The sequence below is a fragment of the Tachypleus tridentatus genome, chromosome 2 (assembly GCF_004210375.1).
Source record: "Tachypleus tridentatus isolate NWPU-2018 chromosome 2, ASM421037v1, whole genome shotgun sequence".
NCBI lineage: Eukaryota > Metazoa > Arthropoda > Merostomata > Xiphosura > Limulidae > Tachypleus > Tachypleus tridentatus.
This window is the reverse complement of record NC_134826.1, coordinates 76842840-76870571: the sequence shown is the minus strand read 5'-3', so window position 1 is coordinate 76870571 and position 27732 is coordinate 76842840. Positions and strand designations below refer to the sequence as shown.

Sequence of the window (27732 nt, the reverse complement as noted above, 5' to 3'; positions counted from 1 at the left end):
GGTGGGTGGTGATGACTAGCTGCCTTCCCTCTAGTCTTACACTGCTAAATTAGGGACGGCTAGCACAGATAGCCCTCGAGTAGCTTTGTGCGAAATTCCAAAAAAACAAACAAAAACAAACCATTATTATTAATTATACAAGCTTCTGAATTCCACTTCTATAAATTTATTGGGGATTGAAGGAAAGGAATGTAGAGAAGGTAGTTTTGACTTCTTCATGTGTTCCAAGCTAGTTTTCCATCAAGATAGTTCTGCAAATTTCAGAATATATGATAATCAGGTGTGGCAAGGTCTGGAGAATAAGGAGGATGTGGAAGTTTTACCCAGTTTAGTTCTTCAGTCTTTGCAGATGTGATCCTTGCTGTATGGGGCCATACATTATCCTGGTGTAACACAACACCTTTACAATTAATCAAAGCAGGCCTCTTTTCTTTCAGTGCGATATTCAAGTGCTCTAACTGTTGACAATAGAAGTCTGATATGATCGTTACAATGAGTGGCACCAATTCAAAGTGGAGCACACCAACAATATCCCACCAAACGCTTAGCAAGACTTTCATAGGGTGGAGTCCATTTTGAGCTGTGCTTTAGCTAATTTATCTGCACTAAGCCATTGTCTGCGGCACTTAACATTTTTATAATATATTCATTTTTAATCTCCAGTCACTAATCTGTCCACAAAAGGGGAGTTACGTTCACGAGAGTACAGAGAAGTGCAAATATCCTATTTTGCTCTCAGGTTTGTTACTGTCAAATTAGGAGGACCAATTTTCCAAGTTTTGACACCTTTCCAGATGACGGTGAACCGTTGAATGGATTGAATTAAACTTCTGTGCTAGTTCTTCAACTATTACAGCACAATCTTCATGAAGTGTAGCAGCAGCAAGTTATCATTAAACTCAACAGGATGACCTGAATGTGGAGCATCACTTAAGTTGTAGTCACATTATCTGAACTTCTAAAACTACCTTCGACATTTTCTTTCATTGAGAGACTCCGTGAATGTTTTATGTAGTTTCTGCTGCACTATTGCCTTTTTAAAACTCATAAAGCATTATATGCCTAATGTGCTCCTCAAACACCTCCATCTTCATAAGGGTTTATTTGATTAATGATCTGAGAAAAGTGGAGTTGGGCTAGTTTCTTTTATTTGTCTGAACATTTTTATACACGTCCTACTACATATTTTAGTAGTTAAAGCCTTCTACAAAGACAGAAATGATGATGTACTTTCTGTATTAAATTTTCGGACATTACTTATAGGATGACCCGATAATGATGGCTAGTGCAGATAGCCCTGGTATAGTTTTGCGCGAAATTCAAAAGCAAACAATATGCAAACAACAATACAATTTATAATAACGGTTATTACAGATTATAGCTTAATACGAAAGTTTTACAAATTTATAAACAATACTGTGTCTTCTGTCTGATCTGTGATTATTTTAGGGAGTGTTCACGATAATGGAATTTTATGTTGATATTGTTACACTTCGATTAATGGCTAGTCTCACGTTGCCAACAAGCTGACTTTTCCCAGACGTAGATATCTAACGCCCTCGTAGAAATGCTAACGTACGAAGTTAATGCACTAAAGTTAAACGGCTTGTTCTGTTCGAACTCTATAAACGTTCCTGGTCAAATATCTGTAGTGTTCCGATTAATAAGCGTTTATCACAGTTATAGCTTCCGAGATTTATAATATATTGGCTATAGCAAACCAACAATATTAAAACTGTCTCCCTGATGGCTACTTTTTATACTCATTAGACGAGATTTCCAAAAGCTCACCTGGAAATAATAATGGCAACCACTTGTATTCACATACACACATCGTACATAGTTGATTTTAGCATTCTAGAATCTTCTACAAATTTAGAGAATAGGTAGGAATTACATAACACATATCTAGCATTATAAGTTACGTGCATTTCTAAATGCATATTTAACTAAAACAAAGATCAATATCCAAGTAAATACATAATAGTAAATCCGTAAAACCTTCCTCCTTAGAGAATTAAGAATTGGAGTTAAACAATTTTTAACTGCATTAAGTAATAATACATTGTTATATAATTGTACAACTTCACTAATTATGACAATATATAATACAATCAGTAAAAATAACCTTATGGTCATAACATTACGTAGAATGTGAAAGTGGTTAAAAAACAATGTTATATTTTTGGGTCAACATCATCAATAATCATCTTATTTAGGTGTTTTTCGAAAGCTGAGATAGGTTTCAAAGGTGCAACAACAATTTTACAACTAGGTTTTCCAACCAACTGACATGTATGATAAGTTTTACAAAACTAAGGAACATCTTGCCTAATGTTTGACCAAACGAAATGTCTCTTAATTTTGTCGCATGTCTTGTTAACGCCTACATAACCTCCCATGGGAAGTTCATAGGCATCTTTCAATATTTCAGAACGATATACTTTTGGAACAACAATTTGATAAACTACAACACATTATTCTGAAATTTGCACATTTGTTTGTTTCTATTTTCTCACGAGCACACCATTTCTGAAAACATTAACTATTTTGAACTCTCTCCAGTTCATCTTTTTGTAGTGCATATCTAAATAGTGAAGAGATCTGTGGAATCTTTTTTATTTGCTTGGTGATCAGTTTACTTCTAGTAAACAGAACTTCACCAGGTGAAATAGATACCTCATATCCATCATTGTCACTCACCAAGGAATTGTCAGTAGGACAATTATTCACAAAATCTATGTCAGATTCCAAAAATGTCCGAGACAAGTCTATAATTTAGTCCTCTGAGCATGCGTCTATAATCTCTTTTTGGCTTAACTTCTCAGCCTGAGCACAGAACACAACGAAAACACGTTTGAATTCTTCTCAACAACAACATCATTCTTGGATGAATCACTAATCGGTTCGCTAACCGTAATGGGTTCGGCAACCCATTTGCATCAACCAAATTGCTTCCGAGATAGTATAAGTTTAAGGAAGATTTAACTGCTAAACCTAGGCAGAAGGAAATGAAATATGCTGCGTGCAATCAGTATTATAAACCATCTTGTAACATTGATTGAGTATTTGGAATTAAAGACAAAACTGTACAACAGTCTATTTGTGCACTGCCCACTTCGGGTATTGAAACCCCGTTTCTAGCAGCGTGTGTTTTGTAACAAGTCTCATATCGACACTAAAAACCATTATATGAAAGCGAATTTACTCAAGAAATAGAATATCTATCTTAAACTGTAAAATGGTTGAAAGACTTTGCTAAAGAAAATAGATATGGTCGTTACTTAAAACATGCAAAATATGGTTTAATAAATTTTCTTATCAATAAGAATGAAAGCAAAATATAAGATAAGTTTCATAAATATTTAATTACTAAATGTAATAAACCTATGTAGAAAAATAAAATGTGATTAATATGGAAAATTATTACAAACCATCTTACAAGTAATATATCGAAAGTCATGGGGAGGAATTGGTTAAATATGAAGGTGTTCAAGAATCAGAAACTCCTTATGAAAGACGATTGAAAATATATTTAATAAACAATGTTAATAATTATATTGATTTCTAAGAATTTATGCTTAATATAAAAATAATGGTTTTCCTAAAATTAATTATTTAATACACGAAATAGATTAAAAAAATAACGTTAAATTGTTTGTGTTTATCGGAGGCAAGAAGAAATAGAATAATTTTAGCTGAAAACTAAAAATAAAATGTCAGCAGATTTTTAAAATAAATGACTGAGTTTGAAGTGAAAAGTCTCGATGAACCTTAGGAAGTGTAGATAGCTTAGAATTTCGAACCAATGGATATAAACCGTTAGGTGGTTCATCATATATCGAATTACACCTACAAAATTACAAGGTAAGAAAGGTGTGTTAAATATTAAAAGTTAATATCAATATTGTTTTGTGTATTATATATCAATGTGTTTGTATCAAGTAGATAGAAAAATTAATCCAGGACGATTAATTAAAATTCAAATAACAATGCATGTGTAAAAGAAATATATCTGTGTGATGTCTGCAATATTTTGATTCAGAAGACATAATAACTAAAGACGAAGAAGATTGTAAACAAATGAAGCTGTTAAAACTGAAATGTATTTCAAGACACTAGCTATAAAATTAAAAATATAAATATTTCGCAGCCAGTTCTTTTTGTTATGTATACTTATTTTTTATGTATAAATAGAAAGATTGATTCCTTTGATCCAGATACCTCTAATATTTATACAAATGCTTATCAAAAACGTGAACTATTAAGATATTCATAGACATTAAGTAGAGAACCAAACGCACGAAGAAAATTCATGAAAATGCTTCGACGAGAATTTGAGGAAATATATACGTCATATGATAGTAATAAAAAATGGATGATTTAGAAATAATGATAGCTGTCATACCTGTGAAAAAGCAATAGGTGTTAAAAAGAAAGTTCACGATCATGATGATTTAATATAAACATGTAGAGGCTGGCTTATTATATCTGTAATTTCGTATACAGAAAAAATAATAGCTAATTCAAACTTCAAAGGAAGAACAGTATTTAAAGAAATATTATCTGCTATTCACGGGATTAAAATAATAATAAAATTCAATAAACCAATTTATGTTGGTTAAGAGCATTCTAGATCTTTTTAAAAAAAATGAACGATTGCCATTACGGATTTATGAAACCAAAGTATAGTGATGACTTATAACTGTTATACCAAGATAATGATTCTCATATTTAGGAACTAAAAATAGGAGACCGTTATAACGATAAAAAATAAAATAGAATATGAAAATAATGAAAAATAACGACTGAATTTGTAGGGCTTAGATCCAAATCTAAAAATGTATGCTTTAAAATTACCAGATGATAACATTTATAAGAAATCTAAAGTTGTAAATAAACGTGTTGCTGAAAATTAAATTACATTCGCTAAATATAAAGAATCTTTATTTGAGCAGAAAGAAGTTTGTAAAACTACGAATTTACCATGAAACAAAACGAAACGTAATATATTATATCCAAGTTAATAAGAAAACATTAAGCTCAAATGATCATAAAATATATCTTATACCATATGGCATTTAACATTAGTACTAGTCTAAGATTACAATTGCAGATACATAATTGGTTTAAATATACAGTATACACTGTAAATGAACTTTATAATTATTAAAAATATACATTTAGGCTACCTAAAACTAAAGTACCGTGTGCTCTAGCTTCCAGAGTCTGTATTGTATACTGAAATATCTACTAAACATTACTATATTACTGTGCTCCCAGTCCAGTTACAGGCAGTAATTTGCTAAATGTAAGAAATAATTAGCAAATTTCTGTATCATAACACCATGTGGCACATGCACATGTTACTCAGTATTAACCAACATTAACAAATCTAAGCTGTCTTGTTCAAACATAATCCTCATTCTATTTATCACGGATTTTCAACTATGAATAACTCATATTTCAATTGCATGCAAGGTAAGCAAAGAATTACTTTGTATATTAAGTACATGTTACAAAAAGAGCTACTTTGCAGATTGTATCTATTCAGGAGCCGAAAAACAGCCCGAAGTCACTTGTTGTACAAGTCATTAGTACATGTCATTTCTTTCATCTTTTTGAGATTAACATACGTATTTGACATCTCAACCTTTCTAGGATTTTCTCGCAGAAAAATGCCATTGAAGTACTGAGAAAATGCGCAAAGTTCTTCAGAAAGTTGAGTTCTGTTCATGTCTGCCAAATTTGTTAATAAATGCATTCTCTTTTCTGGAGATTCATGGCAAAAACTTTGTAAATCAAGATATGCAATGTCTCTGAGCAGATTTTAGTTTCCCTCAAATCACTGCCTAACTGTCAAGATTGATGTGTCCATAATGACATTATAGAGTCACTTGGAGCCTACCAGTGGCACAGCAGTATGTCTGCGGACTCCAACCGCTAGAAACCGAGTTTCGATACCCGTGGTGGGCAGAGCATAAAGAATCCATTGTGTAGCATAATTCCAAACAAACAATCAATCAATCAGTCACCTGGAATTGCTCGATGAACATTGTAAAAATTGTCGTGTTTTATCTACTGCTTGTTCTGATGTCGACTTTTTCTTTCTTCTCACATTGGTTACGGGTGATTCAGTTGTTCTCAATGTCTACATCATCCAATAATCAATCAATGGATCTGGCAAAGGTATTTGCTTTTTCAATAATTTTTTCATATTCATTCTGAATGAAACCTAAAATAGTCGTTGTTTTATGTATTATTTTAGAACTACTAGCATGATAAAACCTTCTGTTTGTAGAAACTTTGACACTATTGCGCACGCTTTGAAGATTATTAAACCTCATACATTTGTCTCGTTAAGTACTGGTTTTATATACTTTGTTGGAGTCGAACTATCTGAAGTGCAATGTAATCAGGCACATGGATCAACAATACCAGTCTTTCAGGATGTAACTCTTCAAAGGATCCAATTATAACTTCTAGTGCCTGATCGTTATTCATCTACTATATCTCTCCAATTGTTTTTAACTTACTAGCAACATCCTGGCCATAATCCTCTGGAACAGCTTTTCACAAATTCGACCGTTTATAGAAATCTCTCCAGAATACTGATGCTACTTCTACAAGTCTGTATAAGTTGTTTTTATCCTGGAAAACACGTTGTTGGGTCTGTCATTAGTAGATTAAAACGATGTTAATAACAGGATGTAAACAGAGAATCTGGAACACCATTCTTGATTTGAAATTGCAAGCCAGAATATTTTCCAGACACGTTAGCTGCTCCATCGCAAGGCTGTCCTAAAATATCCTTTGAGTCCAAATCAAGAGAAAACAGTTATGTGATTGTCTCGTATAAATCTTTACCTGTGAATGACGAAGCCTCATATATATCAATTAATCTTTTAGTAATTACTCCAGATTTCACTTGTCACAAACTCAGCCAACTGATCAACAACACCGACATCTTGGGTTGAATTTTTTTCCATTCCATGTTTTCTAACGCATGCAACCACATATTTCACTATAGTTTCCTTTAAAAACTTCTCCAATCGTCGTGATTAACTTGTTGACAGTTGCTTTAGACGGTAAGATAAGGAGAGATCCTCTATCCTTAGAGTTTCAGTTTTATCTTTCCTTCATTATTTTACTTTGCTGTATTGAATCTTAGAAGTTACATTTAAGTACTGATAAATATAACAACTGGCAAAATTTTCTGTAATTACTGTTTTCTGAGTCCAAATAATCTGATATCAAACTCAAGCAGATTCTACTTTTCCTTGTTATACTATTCCTGGATGAGAAATGAAAAATATATATTTATTAGTCTTTATATTCTTTGCTTTTCAGATTCCCTTTCCTTATGGACCAAATCTTCTACTCTACACTTTTAATGTACAGTAATAAAAACTATATTATTAGTAATCCCATGAGCTCTACTACCTTCATGCCTTTCAAGACAATTATGTAGATCTATCACACCTGAACCATAGATAAACTAACAGTATCTATATGTTAAAAATACCATACATACATTACAAAATAAGTTTTCAACTAAGAAGAATAAGACAGCCACTAATGTGTGAGCAGATTTCCATCTGGCAACTTCCTGCTATAAACTCGATGTTCATCACATTTCTTAACACCAGTAGGTTGAATAAGATGTTCGTTTATGAACTTTAATCTCCAGATAATGATTCTGTTTGGTGTTGAGAAATGAATTTTGCTAGTGATTCATCATCTGATTCTTGATCCTTGTCTGTCTTTTTTTTTCTTGTGATGCCTCTTTCTCTTGTGACACTTTTTTTACTGGTGATTTCTTTTTCTCTTTGGAAGCCTCTTTCCCTTGTAACACTTCTTTTTCTTGTTGTACTTCTTTCTCTTGAAGTAACAATAGCAAGATCAAATGTTCATTCAGATGTACTTGAAGAAGGTTTGAGTGCTAACTTCATCTTCTTTGCATCCCTTTCAGCCAACTCTAGCTTTTGTTTCCCTTTATCTCTGTTTTTTTTTCTGCCCCAGGTTTCTGCTTATCCCAATGATAGATCATGTAGCAAGCACAATAATTAAAAATAATCTATAGTATTAATAAATATTTAGGCCTAAAGTAAATGATTGCTGATATTCATCAGCAGTTCAACATTTTTACTTCAAAGATTATAAAGTCTTGCGATATGGGATTTTAACCAATGATCTTTTAGGGCTATAAACTAGTAGACCTTAATATATAGTTATATTATTAACTTATTTCATATATATAGGTCACGAAAATAACATTTTTAACTAGACTTTTTAATTTTATTTTGGCATTTAAAACTTTATACATAATATAAACCTTTTACTTTTCAGTGTTTATCTTCACATGTTTAGGCCTATCTATGGTAGTTCTTACTATATGCTATATATAAATATATTGGCCCTGTACTCAGATTACATGGATCTAATTCATTCCCTTGAATATAGCCTTATCTAGTCTTAAATTCATGCATTAAAGTCTAATACTATTTTGCAAAAAAACAACAAAAAACACTAGTATATAATTTGTAATGTCACTTCTTTCAACCTTTTATTAAGTATAATAATTATTATGTATAATAATGTACAATATTATCTGACCACTGTCTTCTTTTGAGCATGTTGAATTTCATTATTTATTAAATGAACAATATATCAGAGAAAGTTTTGTTCAGGACTATGATCTGTTTTTATCATATACTGCAGATAGGTTTAGTTCTTAGTGCCCATTCTATTATCATACCGCTTGTATAGGCCTGATCTAGGCCTACTTGCCAAACCTGCATCTACATACAACTAATGAGCCTAGGCTATATACAGTGAGAAATACTTTTTATCTGTACACACCAGGCTTGTTTGCGGGGCCTTATGTAATATGAAAAATAAGTTTAAATTAACGGAAACATAACACTTGAGACGGAGCATTTTAGGGGCATAATGATGCCATAATGCAAAATAATAAACTTACCAGTATATATTCTCTTTAAATATTTTGATTTACTTACCAGTATATATTCTCTTTAAATATTTTGATTTACTTACCAGTATATATTCTCTTTAAATATTTTGATTTACTTACCAGTATATATTCTCTTTAAATATTTTGATTTACTTACCAGTATATATTCTCTTTAAATATTTTGATTTACTTACCAGTATATATTCTCTTTAAATATTTTGATTTACTTACCAGTCACCATAATAATAGGTAGATGTGTTAACAGAAGACCACGATTGAAGATCAATTTGCAGTGAACTTATCGGTTTGATTGTAACAGACGTTCTGGCATTTGTTAACCGTCCGTTGACTTGCGGGACTCGGGAATACTGTAGACATTGTCACATAAAGTCGTAAACAAAATAACGTTGCGCATTTACTGTTCCTATGTTGCATTTTCGCACAGCCAAATGCCAAATAACTCTAAAAATATTTGAATAAGGCTAAATTTTCTTAATATAACAGTTAGTGTATGTTTGTGGGTTTTCTTACAGCAAAGACACAGCGGGCTATCTGCTCTCTCCACCTAGAGGAATCAAGCCCCTGATTTCAGCGTTGTAAATCCGAAAACTTACTGCTGTCCCATAAAAGGAACCACAATCAGTGACAGAAGAGACCGACAAAACTAAACCACACACTGTCAACAGTTAATATTCACAATTTGACATACACTACAGAGAAAGTAAAGTAAGCCAAAGGTAAGAGTTTATAGTTTATAACATTTTTAGTTTAATGATACCGGCATTATATAATCAAAATTAAAAATAACGATTATCCAAGTTATTGATGGACTTTTATTCCCTTTTACTAAAACATATAAAAAAAAATTCTGAAGAGGGTACAGGGGGAATTCACCTAGCTCCCTGGTCCAGTTCCTTTTCTTTGTTGTGTTATTCAGTAAAGTATATTATATTGTCGTAAGACAATATATGGCATTAGGTTCATTGTATTTTAAGCACTACAATTGTTATTCGGTTTCTTAGGGGGGGGGGTCCTCCACTAGAACAGTGGCATGTCTGCGGATTTACAATGCTAAAAACCGGATTTCCATACCTGTGGTAGGAAGACTACATAGAGCCCATCGTGTAGTTTTTGTGCTCAACTACAAAAAACAGTCTTAGGGGTTTTTTGAGAAAATTATTGACGATGATGTCTGTCACTGAATGATAGAGTTTATCAGTTCGATTAGGATACATTAAACATGATATTTGGCTAAACGCTATTTATATAAGTTATAAATTAGAACAATAATTGTTATAGTGTGAACGCCTTTTTTTTTCTTTCTTTTTCATTAAGCTGGCGAAGCGTGAATTTAATCATTTACGTTTGTCATGAAATATGGTATTAGGCTTATTGCATTCTTAAACACTGTATTATTTATTCGACCTATTCCAGGTAGAATGCACACTGGCACTAAAGTATCATGGTTGACCATGTAACCCAACAAATGTATTATAAGTTTGTGTAAGTACGACTAGTTTTCGCTGTTACTTTACTGTTGTTTTCATCGTTATGGAAGTTTCTCTCCATGTAGTTCATTTTAGAATGCCACAATTTCTTTCTTATTTGATTTTTTCACTTTGTTTAACTTTTCCCGTTTTGCCTCTTTTCACTTAATTCTTATTTTATGATACTATTCATTTTTTGATATGTGATTTTAAGCAATTTAGGTCAGTTTATGATAAAGTACCCATATTTTTTATTTATGTTAACTAAGTAGGAATTTAGGTTGAATTAATGATATACTACAGACGTTATTGATATGTGTTATTGAGTGGTAAGGTTGAACTAATGATAAACTACAGACGTTATTGATATGTGTTATTGAGTGGTTTAGGTTGAATTAATGATATACTACAGACGTTATTGATATGTGTTATTGAGTAGTTAAGGTTGAGTTAATGATAAACTACAGATGTTTTGATATGTGTTGTTTAGTAGTTTAGATAAACTACAGATGTTATTGATATGTGTTATTGAGTAGTTAAGGTTGAGTTAATGATAAACTACAGATGTTATTGATATGTGTTGTTTAGTAGTTAAGGTTGAGTTAATGATAAACTACAGATGTTATTGATATGTGTTGTTTAGTAGTTTAGATAAACTACAGATGTTATTGATATGTGTTATTGAGTAGTTAAGGTTGAGTTAATGATAAACTAGAGATGTTATTGATATGTGTTGTTTAGTAGTTTAGGTTGAGTTAATGATAAAGGACTTATATTCTTGATATGTGTTGTTGAGTAATGTATGTTGAGATGATGATAAACTACTATTGTTTCTTATGTGGACCCTAGGCGAAGTAAGGTGGAAATAATAAAACTACCTTTGTGCTCGAAATGAGTTTATTAATAATTGGAGAAGAGTCGATATTAAACTGTGTTATGGAATAACAGAGAAGAAGTTAGCATGTATGACTTGACGGTGATACTGAATAAAGTGACTTGTGCTAATGTTTATCTGGCTCTTTTATAAATTAGTGCTATGGAATAACGTAGAGGGAGTAAGTCTGCGTCTTTGTTTCTTGATAGTAATATTGAATAAAGAGAATAGTGTTAATGCTATTCTAGCTGTGTTGTGAAAGAAAGGAGAGGGAGTATGTCTGATTTTTGAATGTGTTATTGTAGTTGTGTTAATTTTAATATGATTTTGTTGTAAATGTTTACTGTGTAGTAACACAGTGGAAGTTTGTCTGTAACTTGATGTTAATGACTAAATGGAGTTGTGTTAATGCTAATCTGGCCATCTGGTAAAGTATCCCAGTGGGAGAGGTTGTTAATCTGTATCTGTTTGTTTTGATGATGGTATTGAATAAAAGGAATTGTGTTATTGTTAAACTGGCTGTGTTGTACGTTATTGTCTGGAATAGAGTGTATGTTCTTGATGTATGTTTGTTGAAAAATGGAGTTGGAAACACTGTTAAACTGAATATGTTCTCAATGTTGTTTGTAAATAATCTTAGTGGCCTTAATATTAGGTTACTTGTCAATATTAGGTTAGTTGTTAATATTAGGTTATTTGTCAATATTAGGTTAGTTGTTAATATTAGGTTAGTTGTTAATATTAGGTTACTTGTCAATATTAGGTTAGTTGTTAATATTAGGTTATTTGTCAATATTAGGTTAGTTGTTAATATTAGGTTACTTGTCAATATTAGGTTAGTTGTTAATATTAGGTTATTTGTCAATATTAGGTTAGTTGTTAATATTAGGTTACTTGTCAATATTAGGTTAGTTGTTAATATTAGGTTATTTGTCAATATTAGGTTAGTTGTTAATATTAGGTTACTTGTCAATATTAGGTTAGTTGTTAATATTAGGTTACTTGTCAATATTAGGTTAGTTGTTAATATTAGGTTAGTTGTTTCTCGAATCGTGCTGTTAAATGTAGCTTATTTTTGGTTTTTCTGCCCAGATGCTAGAGGTGATATTGATATTAAATATTCTCTTTATTGAACAAATGAATATAATTAATATTAAAGTCCATGTTCTCTGTGCTTGTTTTTCAATTACTAAAAATAAATGTATACTAAAGATTAATACTGAATGTTAAATTACTTCTAGTTTTGAAAAATGTTATTCATAGTGGAATTAAGTTCCCTATGATTTTTATTTGTCTTCAGAAATAATTATACTAGAATTAATGTAAAACTACCTATTCTTCTTGATGCATATTGCAAAATAATTGAGGAAAAAAATGGAAACTAACTGTTTTTCGAGGTGGGTTGCCTAATAATTCACGAGGAATTAATGTGAAACTGCTCTTTCTGTAAACGTGTTTTGTTGAAGTAGAGTTAATGTTAAGCTATATCTGTGTTCTTTACTGAAAAACAATTAAACATAAACTAACTGCGCTGTTATGGATTGTTAAACTTATTTAAACTTCCAAATTCTTAATGTGAGCTTATACAATAACTTATGTGGTATTAATTATAAACTACGAAGCTCTGAATACAAGTTAATTAAATAACTGATTATGTGTTAGCTGTAAACTACTAAATTCTTAATGTGAGTTTATTGAATATCTGAGTGGTGTTAATGTTAAATTTCCAAGTTCTTGAGGTAAGTTCATTGAATAGCTGATGTGGTTTTATTTATGAATTACCAAATACTTAGTGTGAATTTATTAAATAATCTATGAGGTGTTAATGTCAAACTACCAAGTTCTTATGTGAGTTTATTACATAATTTATGTGGTTTTGACGTTAAAGTACTAAGTTCCAGCATGAACTTACTAAATGACTTGTGTGATGTTAATGTTAAAATACTAATTTCTGAATCTGGGTTTACTGAATAACTGATGTGAAATTAATATTAAAATAGTCTTCTTTCTTGATGCTTGTTGCTCAATGATCAAAATAAAGTTAATTATGAACATCCTTTACTTTTAGTGCGTAAGTTTTGAATATTCAGAGTTCGTGATAAATTCTGTGTTTTCTTGTGTGTGCACTTGAACAAAAAAGCGAACTGTGAAACTGTGTTCTTTATGCGTGTTACCTATCTTTTATATATTTTCCAAGCGGGTCATGTCCTAGGACCACAGTAGCCTAGGTGGCTACTTACCTTGTTGACTGTGCTTTTCATATCACAAATTGGAACCTCCCTTTTGAATGTCCCCGATGAAACAGCGATAAACCTACGGATTTACAGTGCTAAAAGTAGGGGTATCTGTGCTCTGCCCACCAGGGGTATAGAAACTCGGATTCTGGCGTTGTAAGTCCACAGACACACTGCTATGCCACTGCAGGGTGTATTTGCTATAAGATGGATTTGTTTATTAGTTGTTAAGCACAAAGTTACACTATGGACTATCTTTGTTGTCCCCGCCAATGGTTTCGAAAACCAGTTTTTAGCATTATAAATCTTCAGACTTACTGCTGGGTTACTAGAGGGAATGTTGTGATGGAATGATTGTTAAATTGAGGCGTATTGTTCAATAATTAAGGTGGAAATAATCTTAAATAGTCCGTTTTTTATACGTCTTTTTGAATAATTTAAGTGAAGTTTATATTCAGATGTTTTAAGTTCTTTATTCGCAGCCACGTATTTTAACATCATATCATTAAAGTCAAAATTTCACGACATGAACAAAGAAGGTACTTAGTATTTTCTAAAATTAATAATCTACATGTTCTCTAAATAAACGTAAATTGTGAAATTTCAAAAACCCTAGAAATGTATCGTAAGACAAATTGAAAGTATTTGTTACGGCTGTAATATGTGATCCTAGGTCTTGTCTTTCAATCATTTCGTGTTGTGAACAAGCAGCTACAGGCTGACATCATCCCTAAGGACTTTAAGACGAGATGCCATCAGTTCAAAGATGAGCGCTACATAAAAGTTTAAGTAGCTTGTAAGCTGAAGAGCAGACATAGTTGAGTTAATCTTACAAAGCACTGTTCCATTCAATTTTGATGAACCAGTCGGATCAGAGCCGTATGAGTCGCCAACATACCGTTGTTTGACGAAACTTGACTGTGTGCCGACAACTGGCGAGTTTAGTATTAAACTTTTTGTATATTTTGTGAAAAAAATAGAGTGATATTGGTGCAGTAATAAGTGGAAGTTTCTTGGAAAAAAAAATCTTCTTCTTGAGAAATATTGAATTATCTACAGATTTAGTTAAAAATTTATAATTTTTGTGATATTAATATTTTTGGCTTAGTTGTATTCAATCCTTGTGTATACGTTTCATTTGTTCTAAATCATTGCAGTTCATTTTACATCTGCATTTATTTACTACAGCTTTTCATCATGAGTAATTATATATGCACAGTAGCATATATGAAACTTTAATCTTATGTCTTATGCATAAAATGTCAATACAATCTGCATGTATAATGAAATGAGCTTGAAATTATTAAAATGTATATTGAAATCTAGACAACAGACCTCATGTATGTCTGTATTAAAGACATCAGACTTTCATGATTTATTTTAAATCCTAAATGAACAACAACAGAAATATATTTCTAATGTCAGACAACATAAATTAGTATAGTCTGTACTTTGAGTTTTTGGCAACATTTTATAGGCCTAATATAAGAAAATTATAATTTTAGACGCAACATGAAACACCAAACTACAAACACTTCCTTATTCATCTAAGTTAAACAAATAATTGTTGTATGAAAAGTTGTTTATCACAGATGTTGTATGTAGTGATAAATTGTAAAGCAAATAACTTCACGCTGAACCTTCTTCTATACATCTATTGTTTATAGTTGTGGATTCTAATAACATCGAGATTCTGAGTGTTTTTATTTAATGTTTGAACCACTTTATTAATTGAATATAATAAAGCCTACTTAAGATAAATAACTTTAACACTTTAATTTATGCATGGCCAACGGTGTTGATAGTACACCTCGACTTGGTCACCATTCCTCTCACCTCCATTCTTGCATCTTTGGAGTAATTGTCACACAACGCTGCTGTTTTTGATACCTTTCACATACCCACATCTGAACTAGTTGAATGGGGTGGGGACTAGAACGCTAGTCTCTCCCATGCTGGAAACCACAACTGTTTATTAGTTATAGTTCTTACTATATTCAATTAACAAAGTGATTTATGGACACTTCTACTTAACACTTTTTGGAATTAATTACAACAAAGCTAATATCATATTTTATTTTTTATCTTCTATATCAACATTAATAACACTATATTGACGTATCAGGTTAGTCATTAAAATGATCTATTTTAATTTTTAATTTTTCAAGTCTTTAATACGTTTACCTTCTTCAAACATTTGTGCAATCTATCCACGAAGTTATAAACATTCACTTTCTAAATTTCAAGGTACACTGTTGTAAATTCAAATAATTTTAATCAATTTTGTATAAAGAAACATCGATAATGCATTCTTTCTTCATTCGAAAACGATAAACATATCAAAATAAAAATAAAACGTTGTAACTATTTCCAAAATTATTCACACATAAAATATACTCTGAGTAATAAAGATATTGCCTACCCAAGTTATTAGCTTCCACATTAGAACTTATGACGTATTGAGGATACAACGTATCACAAGTAGTCTATCATTTTTGAAAACGTTCAGTTTTGACATAGGTCTTTTTGGTCCATACTGATCCTAATATTTTACTTAAAAATCACTTTTAGGTAATAATGGTTTAATTCTAAGAACTTAGTTAAGCTAAGTCTTTTGAGTAGTATAACGATCACTTACGAATTTCACGTAAATCGTATGTATTTTGTTTAAAGAAAAGTTGTATAGGGTAGTTATTGTTCACTGCAGGATCGAATCATCCAACATTCCGTTGAGCTATCCACCAGGGGCGTATATTTCAGTAAATGCAAGTCACTTTGGAAAGTCAACTAGCTGACAGCAGTCAAACTATCTAAGTCACTCACAAACAGACTTATTCACTAATTGTAGTCTGATTCGCTTAAACTATATCAAAACCTTGTAGGATAAACACCTGCTGTTAAGCCATGTGTTCTTCGAATGACTTCAGTTTTTTATTCCAGCCAAACAACGATACTAATGTCTAAGTTATAAAAATAGTCAAGAACAGTGCTTCTTCCATGGATTGTAAAGTTCCTATCATACAAAAAAGTTACCTTACACTTAGAATGAAATGAATCTTGACAATTAACAACATTAATATATATATATTATAATAATTAATTAACTGTGTGAAGCGGAATACAATCATTATTTTGTTTAAAAAAACAAAATAGTATTACACCTGGCATGGTCCAGTAAATAGGACACTCGACTTACAATCTGAAGACTTCAACTTTGAATCCCATTACCAAACATTCTCTACATTTCGGTCCTAGAGGCGCTATAACGGGACAGTCTATCCCATTATTCATTAGTAAAGAGTCGCCCAAGAGTTGGCAGTAAGTGGTGTTTCACTTCCAAATTAGGACAGTTAGTGTGAATAGCTCTATAGTAACCTTGCACAAAATTAAAAAAAACAACAAAATATTGTTTTTTTACTCATTTAATGTGCTCCTACACTTTGCAGTCACCAATAACTTTGTTGGCTTTCATTTCTGTTATTGTTATTGAAAGATGAGTTGACCTCTGATCATTTATCACCCTTTTCCATTTTGCCACTCAGAAAGTTCTCTTCAAGCTAGATGGTCAATAAAATCAGTTTGTGGGTTCATCCCTAATAATATTCTACAAGCTATTTTGATCAACAACCACAAATTGACTTAATTCTAGTGAAAACGTTTTGAATCTAAACAGTAGACCATTCTCTCGCTGTTATACCTCCAAAGATGATCGTGGTGAATAACCTTGAGTTATTACTATCAGACTTTCTAGATTCTGGTCTTTTGTGCTTTGGGTTCATTGTTATCACTAGCCTGTGCTTTCATATTCGTTCTCACTGGAAATTAAACCTGTTTTGTAGTAATCATTGTGAAGTGTAGAGGAATTTTCTGGTTATAGATTTCAAATGTTTGAACAAGTCTAGGCTTATATTTGTACTTCCACATGGATACTACATAGTATTTTCAATACACATTCTTCCTCAGTATCATAACGTTTTGTAGAAAGCATTTGCAAAATAGGAGTGAGTTTCAAAATACCTTTAACTAGGATTCTATGATTCCCTTACAGTTTCTATACATTGATTTGTTTGCTTCATCACTAGTAATAATTTCCATATTTTAATTCAAATCAGATGCAGTATTAGTTATCAAAGAATCATTGTTAATTAACATGGCACAAGTCTTTCTCTCAATGAATTAATTGACTCGTAGACAGGTTTCTTTAAATAACTAACTCTTTATCTCAGTTGGAGCAGATGGAGCAGTTTCATCTCTATCATGTCTCTTTGTTTGTTTGAAGCTAACCACAAAGCTTCACAATGGGCTGTCTATGCTCTGCCCACCGTGTGTATCGAAACCCGGTGTCTAGCGTGGTAAGTCACTAAACATATAGCTGCGCCACTGGAGGGAGGGGCTTCTTGTTGGACTATTAACAAGTGTTTCTTCATACTGTTAAATATAGCGACTATCTTTTTCATATATTCACCACTTTTCTTTATCTATCAATCATTATAGTGTAGTTTTATTTTTAAAGCCTGTAACTCCTAACAACATCCATCTTTATACTATAGTTGAAACACCTTCTGCTCTGTGGTTTATTTCTTACATCTGAACAAAAAAATCGTCTTATTAATGTTTTGAGTCATTTTGGACTTCATTATAGAAAGCTGATGTTACTCTACTAATTTCTCTGACACTCACAAAATTTGTAATTGCTGTTTTATCGGCACCTTTAACTGATTCAACTTACATTCTAAAATAAATATCTTTCCTTACAAACATACAACTACTTTGCTTCAGTTTAATATGCATATTATCATCCACTACAGCATCTGCAGATTGGTCTTGTGCTAACAAATCAATGATTTCACACAGAGCATCAGGATAATAAGTATTTTTATAACATCAGTAGGTTTGACAAAGATCTAACTTTCTTCTTTATCCAGCTCATAACCTTTGCTTTAGATGAAACATTTCAACTCTATTTGGATAAAACAGCCACCAATACTTGGTAGTTGTAATGGCTCTCAGATAGAATATTGTTTGTTTCTTTTAAAGATGTGCAGAAAAATTAATAGCTTGCTGTCCATTACTTAATCTGTTCACTTCTTTTGTTTTTTTATAGTGAATAATATTATAGAACTGGCCTGCTATATTAAGGAATTTGACCAGACAGTGATTTACTTAAAGTAATCTAGACACAACACCAATAATAACAGGTAAGACCTTGTGAGTCTTACTAATACTTACGGTATAGTTAATGATGTTTGACATTGAAATTCTTGAGTGGGAAGAAGTGTGGCTGGTTTCAACTTTAGACTTATCAATTTATTTTCCAGATGTTTTGTTTTTGCATTACTGTTCATTAATATCTTGTTATAATTCTTTTTCATTCCACTGCGATCTTACGTGGTATGTAAGTATATCATATGTTTTCTACTTAAAATAGTTTCGCTTATTTGGTTTGTATGCAGTGTTAGCATAAACACGTAGTCCAGAAAATTCTTTAGAATGTTTTGTTCTAATTACTTGTTTTTAGGTTATTTGGAGTAAATAGTGTTTATTCTGCCCAAAAGGATATTGTAGTAACATATAAAATGTGGATTGAAAGGACTAGCGTTGTTATTAGTAGATCTACCGACCTATTTTTACCTGAAAATATCACACTTACATATTTCAATGTTGTTATCAAACCATTCTGTACATTTCCTATAGTTTTTAACTTCAATCTTTACATTTTTTATAGTTTATTCGATCTTGTCTTTAATAAAATTGATTTTTATTTGTACGTATGCTTTAAATCTCACGTCTCCTTCCTATAATTTATCTTTTAACTTCCCTCGTCCGTTATCATGATCTTCTTTTAACTTTCTTTCTTTCCACTTTCTGTATCCTTCTTTTTGATCACTTCTCTATCGTTTCATTATTTTCATTAAATTATTTAAATATTCATTTTTAATTGAAGCCTTAGCAAAATAATTTGATTTCTTACATCTGTTTTAATGGTTTATATTGTTGGATGTATTTTTTAAATTGTTCAATAAAAACGTCCTGTGCATTTAATATTAACAAAAACGTTTTATTTATCCAGCTTTAAGTTTTGCATGTTCCATATTTTTACGTAACTAATGATAGGCTCAACTTCACAAATAAACCAGGACCAAACAGAAGTTTCACTTAGTCGTTAATTTTATAACTACAGCACTTCATCACGGACATTAAAACACTCAAAAGTCGCAACGATGAACAAATTTTTCGTCAGAGATAAAAACTCAAAATTGGTACGATGAACAAATACACTGGCTGACAGCAGGATGCAAACTGGTCAAATCAAGCAGCGATTCTTCGTTAACTATTCAATAGACTTTTATAATCCGTTGCAGAAAAGTAAATATGTTAAGCTGTGTGCTCATCACGTGATATAAAACTTTACAAACAATAAACAATATATCAAGTCTAAATTAAAAATACAGTTTATTACATTATTAATGAAACAAGAGTATGACATTTATTCTGCGTACAAAAAATTCTAACTTGCTTATTTTTATACTGTACTAAACCTAATAAATTAAATTGAGATAGATGTTGTTTTCTTAGCGCAAAATTAGACAATGGATTATTTGCACTCTGTCCACTATGGGGGAACCAAATTCCAAATTTTAGCGTTGTAAATCCGTGAACTTACCGTTGATCTATCTTGGAACTTGAAGAAAGAAACAAGTCAGTTTAGAGCTGAGATGGCACTTGGGAGTCTAGAGCAGAGCCTCTAGTGGCAAAAAGCACAGATCGTCCTTGTGTAGCTTTGCGCGAAATTCAAACAAACAAACAAACTAGTGGCAAAAACGGCAAATATTCAGCAGGGGTTTAATGAGAGTAACCCTTGATTCTTCAGCAAATACATCAACAGCTTCAAAGAACGCTTTCAGTTCAGCAGTAGTCATTCGTTCAGGTGTAGTGGAAATAGAAGCACTCATTTGTTGGTTTGAAAAAAAGGACTTTGTTAGAAATGAACTTTTAAAGAACTGAGTAACCATTGGAATCATTTCTATTTGCTTTTTCATATCTATTTTTCTTTCTTTTCTGTCACTTACTATCATAATGACGCTTCATTACTGTGCGTAAATAAAGAAAAACAATAACGCAATGGTAAAAAAGATATCTTGGAATCTAAGTTTTTCAGTAATAAAATGATAAATGTTTTAAATGTTAAATAATGGTCGCCTGTCTGTGTTGCCAAATTTACAATTGAGAAAGGTATGTTTGCCCTATTCTCTTTTACAGGGCTACATGGGTCCTTTAGAGCCTCTGGCGAGTTTCCCGGTTCCCCATCATCTAGAAGGAGTTGGAAAGATATGAGTGTGAACAGTGCTATTGGTATATATATATATATACAGAGCCCTACTGTTTATCAATGGAATTGACGATCTAAGCGTCTCGAGCTCGAAACATGATATTAGAAAACACACTTTGTACTTTTATCTGTGATTGTGTTGTAATAACGACAGTGAATCGTAATATTTGTTTAAGACTATTCAATCCAAGCCGTTTAGCTCATTGTGTGGATGAGATGTTGGCCTGATAAATAATTGTATACATCTTTGTACAGTACTCTGGTAAACAAAGGACATAGATGTAAAACAGTAATAATTTGTCTTAACTTGATGAAAGATGTGCCCTTTCTTCATCATATACCAAGAAGATCAGATTTTGTAATGTACAGAAGTTGAATGATAAAATAAAGACAAGTAATATATTTCTTAATGTATTGATAATTTAAAATATATATATATATTTAATGGAATAATTATATTTTGATAGAAGTTTTATTATGGGATGATAATTACGATGTATTAGTACGGTGTTAGCTTATGTATAATTGGCTTTAAACTTTTAACAAGATGTTCTAACTTTGATCTCGATCAATCTCTGACCTTTTCCGAAGTTGTCTTTGTGTTTTAAACCTAAACACTAGGTTTTATTCAAGATACTGATCGCCAAATACGCTTAACTCAACAACGTATCGACGAGTTAACATTTTTCTAGAACCATTTAGATTAGAAGATTACCCAAAATGTAATCTGTAATTCAGTTCTTCTTTACAAAACACACCTTGACAGTATCATTTCTCATTGACCTTTTATGTAGATTCATTTTCATAACATTTATTTTTCACTTCTTCTCTCCCCGCTAGTACAGCGGTATGTCTACGGATTTATAACTCTATAATCAAGCGTGCGCTTCCGCGCGGTGTGCCCAGCAAAGAGTCCGAGGTGGCTTTGCTAACAGAAAAAATCACACACATTTCTAACTTCTATGCCATGAGTTATAAATTAGTTAATATTCTTGTATTCATGATTTACAGTATTACATAAAATATAATATATTATACATCATGTCCCTACATATAAAATTATGATTCAAATCCATCTCCTGGTAATTGAGTTGAAGCTGTTCCTTTATGTTTATTCGTAACTAAATATAGCGGAAAACCAAGATATTTATTTATAGAGGTTCTTTATTTCTTCTTAATAGGGCTTCTTTGATTTTTAAGGGAGAGATGTGACCAGAGTGTTGTTTATGTTGATAGTTATGAAGAGTATGATTATATTAATTTATGGAGACATTAAGTTTTCTTCATATTTCGCCTATATAGTTTCCCGTCCATTCCTGGTAGTTGTATTATCTTGGAATTTTTTCTATAGAATAACACCTAGTTTTGTGTCGGAAGTAGAATTAAGTTCAACCTGTACATTAATATTGTGTTTATTTACATATACAGAATAATGGTTATTTTAGAGCGTGAGAAATATAATGAATATAGGATAAAGAAAAAATATTCAGGTTGAAATTATTCGGGTCATCACGGTGACCCGGATATTTATGAATTTTGGTAAGATGGTTTTCGATGATAGTTTAAGGAAATTTGTTGATAAAAAAAATAGAATTTTAGATGTTGGATTTCTGATTTCACAATATCTTGGTAGTTAAAAATTAAAGTTTTAAAACTAATGTTTTTTGATGGATGGGGTAAGCTGAATACCAAAGTATTTAGAGGTTAGTGTTAGTGGTCTACCAATAAACTCATGTGGAAATATTTTATAAAGGTTTTAAGAAATTATAGAGTTTTATGCGCTCCTAGTTATTCGGATATTTTCTTTTCAGGGTACTATTTGTTAAATGTTTCTTGAAAAGGTCAGACTTGTTGCGGATTGGATAAACATGTAAAAAACATATGGTACGAAGGTACCTGTAAACAACATGTGGAATATAGGTGTCTGTAAACAACATATGGTATGAAGGTACCACAGGAAAGATGCACTCTTTCGTTCTTTATATTGCTAGGAGGACAACGGTTTCCAAATGCCAGTTTTCATGGTTTGATCTTAGAGAAACTTATAGGAGTCTTGACTACTATATATTTATATTTTTCATTTTCCAGTTAGTCAAGGAATGTGACGGGTGAACGAATTTATCGTGGAAGCAATTTGTATACGCGTGGTTTATGTCGCTTTCCAGACAAAAGCCGCTACTGCATACCGTTGGTTGCAGCGTTGAAAAACTACTGATTTTTACAGATTTCATGACCAAAAATATATTTAAATTGAAGAAACATGACTACAGCCAACAAGAAGAATGAAAACGGAGCATTTACGAAGTTGACTGATTTATATGAATACATGTTCTTGGCTGGAGGCAAATCGCTAAACCGGTAAGATCAATGTATACTCCAATTATTGCAACTGAAAGGTTTTTTTATAGGTAAAGCTGAAAAACCCAAGTCATTCTTCGATTTAAATGTGATGTGTCCTTTACTCGCTTCGGGTGCGAAAATGGATTTGAAACTGTAGAGTAAAAAACAAGTATAATAACACATTCTGCACAATATTGGTGTATAAACAAAAAATAAGTTTTATATAATATTTGTGAATTTTAAAAACTCAGCACACTTTTTAACTTTGAAATCAAAATAAGCACAAAGCTACGCAATAAAATATATTGGAGAGAAAAAGAATGTGTGTATTAATCTTGTTTACAAGTATTATAAATTGATACACATTTATTCTAAATTTAAATTACAATTTACTCAGTTTTAGGGTATTTGAAAAAGTAATATGTAACAAAATTGGCAGGTGATATTTAGGCTGAGGATAAAAGTACTTTTATTCAAATTGTAGTTTCATATTTTATTTGCACAATCTCAAAAACTTCATAAATAAGCTTAAATAGGTTTATTAAGAAATATATAACAATAAATTGTTTGTTTGTTCGTTCTTTAATTTTGCGCAGAGCTACTCGAGGGCTATCTGTGCTAGCCGTCCCTAATTTAGCAGTGTAAGACTAGAGGGAAGGCAGCTGGTCATCACCACCCACCGCCAACTCTTGGGCTACTCTTTTACCAACGAATAGTGGGATTGACCGTAACATTATAACGCCCCCACGGCTGGGAGGGCGAGCATGTTTGGTGCGACGTGGGCGCGAACCCGCGACCCTCGGATTACGTGTCGCACGCCTTACGCGCTTGGCCATGGCAGGCCCCCCTCATTTAGCAGCGTACGACTAGAGGGAAGGTAGTTAGTCATCACCAACCACTGCCAACTTTTAGGTTACTCTTTTATCAACGAATAGTGTGATTAACAGTCACATTATAACGCTCCCATGGCTGAAAGGGCGAGCATGCTTGATGTCACGGGGATTTGAACCCGCGACGCTCATATTAACCACCTGGCCATGCCGGGCCCTAACAGTAAATTGGAAGATATATTTAAAAATAAGCCTTAGTAATACTTGTTATGAATGAATAACTCTTACAAGCTGATTAAACTTGATCATAATTAACATGGTTGTAAAAAAACAACAGTATTAGACTATCAAAGTGACATGTACCATTTTTTAAACACGAACAATACATTATTCTGTAATGTATATTAAATATAAATTTAAGGGCGTGGTTAATTAATTTCATTAATCATTAACATTAAAGTGATTGCCCATATTTTTTCAAATGTTTACAAATCTTCTTCAATTATAAAAATCAAAAATATATCAAACATTTATCATGACAGACATAGTGTGACTGACACATTATACTGATTTACAGAAGTTGAGCAACACACCTAATATGTCAACTACATGTACATGTTTACATGTACAGCTTGTATTAAAACATGAATAAGTTAAATTTAATGTTTAATGGATATCCAAGAAGAAAAGTAGAACTTCCGAAAACAAAGAACTGAAAACAATGAGTAAGGTTTGTTCAACAAGGGATATGATGAAAACAATGAGTAAGGTTTGTTCAACAGGGGATATGATGAAAACAATGAGTAAGGTTTGTTCAACAGGGGATATGATTAAAACAATAAGTAAGATTTGTTCAACAGGGGATATGATTAAAACAATAAGTGAGATTTGTTTAATATGGGATATGAACTCCTTTAAAGCTGCACAAAACTCACAGCGTCTTTTAATACTGTTTATAAAAAAGCAACAAAGTTTATGACGTTTCAAAGTAGTTTTTATATCTTGAAATGGTTTTAGTGTGGGTTTGAAGAAGGCGGTTTGGTTTATTAGAGCAAACCAAGGATACTCTATGAGACTGAGATTAGGAGAAGGTGATAGTAATTTCATGAGAATAATGGTATGGTGTCGCAGGTATTGATTGTTAACGTATTCTCTGAGTGGACAAATAATATCCCTCATTAAAAATAAATTATCTCCTATTTCTCCTAAGTATGATCTAACATAGCAACCAGAACCTCAACCCTATATCTTCATCTAGTCACAATACCTTCATTACTATTAGAATCTCTTTCCATGAAGTGCATATACGAGTTGTGTGTTTAATGTTCCCTCCAAATTAGTGATTAACACTGAAGACTTAATTTTAACTCATTTTTAAAAGGACACGGCTCAACTGATACGGTTTCCAAATTCTCCTATTTGAGTTTTTGGATCAAGTGGGTACACACGTTAAAAGTTGTTTACACATATCCCTTTTTCATTGTGCGTGTCGTTGAAGTTCATATCAACCTCCCAGATATCCATAGACAGTTGGATTGATGTTGAAGAGCTATTCCTATAAAATGATAGATAGCAGTCAACTGATAATCTGTGACACGTGGTGGACCTTGTACTGGTCTTCAAGCAATATCTCAGCAATTTTGTCTACATATGAGAAGCAACACTTCTGTTTTCGTTCAGCCTTCTGGATTGGAGACTGCTCATTTCAAGACTGACCACAGTAGTTTTCATCTTTGGGAATCTTCCAGAGTATGACGCTGACGGCTACATATTTCATAGAAATGATCTTTACACAGTCATTCTTCTAGAGTCAAAACTAAAACAAGAGTGATTCAACTGTATCTTTACAGAGACGCTAATTAATGTCTTCTGACCGATTTTCTTTATGTATTATTTTGTTACACGTTATATCTTGTATAAATGTATTTGTGATTAAAGTTGGGTAATTAAATCCTGCACCATGTGTATGTTTGTTAATTAATTTTGGAATATTTTATTTGTTTGTAGTTAAGTACAGAGATACGTGTTCCCATCACGTGTATGAAAACCATAATTTTAGCGTTAGAAACCTTCAGTTTTCCTGGTGAGCTATCGGGGGAGAGGAACAGCGTTATATACACCCTTCTCTCGTTTTACTCAAAATCATTTATTATGAATCACGAATCGGAAGAAATTGTACAAAACCCTAATAGAACCCTAATGAAAAAAGCGCCTTAAACAGCATAGATTTAATTCAAATAACACTTTAAAATCTTTACTATTGTTATTTATTATAATTTATTTCTGATGAGTTTCCGATTTATTATATGTTAACGTATTACTCTTTCAAATAACTGGAAATTTGAATTTGAATTTATTAGTTAATTAAATATTAATGTGTATTAAATTTGTGATATTTACCAACAAGATTGATATACATATAATTTTCTTTTTTAACACAAATATATTTTAAAATACAAACAAAAAATAATACAATTTATAATATTTATAATAACGGTTATTATTAACAGTTATTACAAATGGTAGTTTACATAAAAGAGTTTTACAAACTTAAAAACAATACTGAGTCTTATATCCGATCTAGAACTTAATATTTTATCGACAAGCCAGGTCCATGACGAGCAAATTAGCTCTGAGTTAATATTGTCAAACGCCTCGCGTAACCAGCCTAGCCAGGTTCTTGTTTTGCCTCACACCTTACAAGCTGACTTTTTCAATGTCATCGCAGAAATAAAAACGTCCGAAGTAATTGTAATGCTTGAAATCTGTAAACAATCCGAGTCAAATTCTGTAGTTTTCAAATTAATAGGCGTTAATCACAATTATAGTTTCAGAGGACGATAGCGCACTGACTGTAGCTGAGGAATAATAATAGCCTTCTGTCTCTCGCTCAGTTACTTTTATAAAAATCACGAAAATTTCTTGAAGTTTCAACAATGTTCAAGCACATTTTCGTGAAACAAGTTGTGTTAATTCTTACTCTCAAGAATCGTCTACACATTTCGAGAAGAGGCGGGACTTGCGCATTACACAATAAAGAATACACGTCACATGCGACAAAGAGAGCTATACAGAAACAAGAGTAGGTCTTGAAATAAACGTATTACAGTAAACTCTTACACTATCGACTGCTAATTGGGTACACAGAAAACAATGCACATTAAAGCACGCATGTTAGATTATATATTATAGTGATAAAACTATAAGCTGAATGCTATCGGAGAGCGTACCTTTTTCCTTCAGATGCAAACTGGGAATCTTAGTTTGCCCCTGAAGAAAAAAGGTTCACCTTTCGAAAACGCTCGGGTTATAGAGTTTTTATCACCTTGTATCAAGATTTTTTTGAACCTGTGTGTTTTTGACATCATAAATAATATAAGACGACTAAAACATGCAGATACTCCATACGTTGTATACTAGACAATCAGTGTCTTTAAGGTGCCAACCCTTGTATTAAGTATGTAGTGAAGGAGTAAGGAAAAAAGCAATGCGTGTAATATTACATTTTAGTACACACATCAGTAAAGTAATTACTTTAGCAGACATGGTTTACTTGAAGTAATGTTTCAGATGTATATGTTTTATTTGCAAAGGCTGCTTTTCTATTTGTAAGATTTTCTACGCACTTAGTTTCACAAACACCATAAAAGCTCACTATATTCT

At 32.0% G+C, this 27732-nt stretch overlaps 1 long non-coding RNA gene across 3 annotated transcripts in view; it reads left to right on the top strand.

The window, feature by feature from the left end:
- LOC143244281 (uncharacterized) overlaps positions 1–27732 on the top strand; it is a 122169-nt gene that overhangs the window by 69727 nt on the left and 24710 nt on the right. Inside the window, exons 2-4 of one of the 3 annotated variants that reach the window (XR_013025010.1) lie at positions 9508–9711; positions 18674–18767; positions 20830–21283. This is a non-coding gene — a long non-coding RNA (uncharacterized LOC143244281). Of the gene's footprint in view, positions 1–9507; positions 9712–18673; positions 18768–20829; positions 21284–22987; positions 23258–27732 lie in introns of those variants that run through there. The other 2 variants (XR_013025008.1, XR_013025009.1) reach the window with 2 other exon arrangements.